This window comes from Hibiscus syriacus, unplaced genomic scaffold, assembly GCF_006381635.1.
Source record: "Hibiscus syriacus cultivar Baekdansim isolate YM2019G1 unplaced genomic scaffold, ASM638163v2 tig00111758_pilon, whole genome shotgun sequence".
Taxonomy (NCBI): Eukaryota; Viridiplantae; Streptophyta; class Magnoliopsida; order Malvales; family Malvaceae; genus Hibiscus; species Hibiscus syriacus.
Genome location: NW_024063170.1, coordinates 977,032 through 979,008, shown reverse-complemented (window position 1 = coordinate 979,008; position 1,977 = coordinate 977,032).

Below are 1,977 nucleotides of genomic sequence, written 5' to 3'. Positions count from 1 at the left end.
TTTCTGATGCGGATTATGGAGGATGCAAATTAGATTGGAAAAGCACCTCCGGTACTTGCCAATTCCTTGGAAATATGCTGATTTCTTGGTTTTCAAAGAAACAAAATTGTGTTGCATTATCTACCACTGAAGTCGAATACATTTCAGCTGGTAGTTGCTATGCACAAGTTTTATGGATGAAACAATAACTTTTTGATTATGGAATTGAAGTAGGTACTATTCCTATCAAGTGTGAGAATACTAGTACGATTTTTCTCACTAAAAATCCCATCCAACACTCTAGAACTAAGCACATTGAAATAAGACATCATTTCATTAGAGACCATGTCACTAAGAAAGATTTAGTTCTAGAATTTGTTGATACTTTGCACCAATTAGCGGATATCTTCACAAAACCCTTAGACAAGGAAAGATTTTGGACACTTAGTAGAGAATTTGGTTTGACTAACCTATCTTCACTTAGTGTTTAAAAAAATTAACATTTTTTTAAGAATTAATGAAAAATGATTATAATAGTAATTTTTGATTGCATTCATTGCTATTAGTTAGGGGGAGTTTATGATTCTTGATGAAAAATTAATTTTATGTTCAAATATCATTTAAAGATTAATTTAATTGTTTGAACATGATTAATTTTCAATATATGAGTTGCCAATACCACTAGAGGAAATTAATTTAGCATTTTAGTTGTTTAAAATCGGATTTTAGCATTTTGGTGCAGAGGGAATCGATCCCCCCCTGAGGGAACCGATTCCCCCTTTGAAGGGGAACCGATTCTCCCCACAGAGGAATCGATACCCCTCTGGGGTTCTAGTTATACACGGGCAGAACCCTTCAAAATCCTCAAAACCCCTCTATTTTCTTCCTTGCCGCCAAACTCTCTCCCTATCTCCTTTCTTGCCTCAAATCATCGATTTTCATCGGAATTCACTTCAAATATCATCTTCTAAACTTGCTATCATCATTAAAATCGTACAAACAACATCAAAATCCACTCAATCTCATCCTTCAAGGTAAAATTTTCTAAACTCTCTATTTCATTGATTTTGAACATAAGACTAGTTTTAATTAGTTCTAGGATGAATTTTAGATCGGGCATTGAGTGTTTAGTGATTAGAAACTAGATATCACAACTAATTTCATCAAAAACACAAGAATTTTCCAAAATATTTTTTAAATTTTTGAAATAAAAAAATGTTTATTTTCAAATTATTGTGTTTTGATTGAATTATATTGTTGTTATGAAAACTATACATATATTGTTTCTCAAAACCATATTTTTCAAAAGTTTTCAAAAACTTTGCCCATTAGGATTTATTTAGAGAACCTTGAAATATTGAGGACTCAATTGAGTTTTGGGATTGATTGAATTGCATACATGTGTTTTCTAAATTGCAGGTTATCCATTATATTCTGATTTCCTAAACCATGTCCAATCCTAAACGTGCTAGGTCATCATCTAGTCGCTCACACCGTCAACCAAATCCACCTCCAAATCCTCCTCCTTTTCCAATTTCTAATCCTAATCTCATTGATCCTAACTTGACTATCCAAAATTCGTGTTTCAATCATCCTGGTCCTAGAAATCATCGTATTTGGTATTATCAATATTTCGACTCTTACAAAATCTGGGAAGAATGTATTCCTTCTCGTCAAGCTATGTTAGCTATTAATTTTAAATATCTTCCTCTTTTACAAGAGTGGAAATTTGATAAACTCTTTGACCTTGAACCCATCGTTTACCATCAACTTGTTCGTATTTTCTATTCTAATGCCGTTTGTGTTAAAAACCAAACTGAAACCGAAACCATAGGAATTCATTCCTACCTCCTAGGACAATTCTTATATATTGACTCGGCTTACATAGCCAATACATTCGGATTAGATAATGATGGTATTTCAAATGAAAAACAGGTTTTAGGATCTCGTTATAAAAGAAGGGATAGTGCAAGTGTCTTAGACCTTCATGAACGTTTT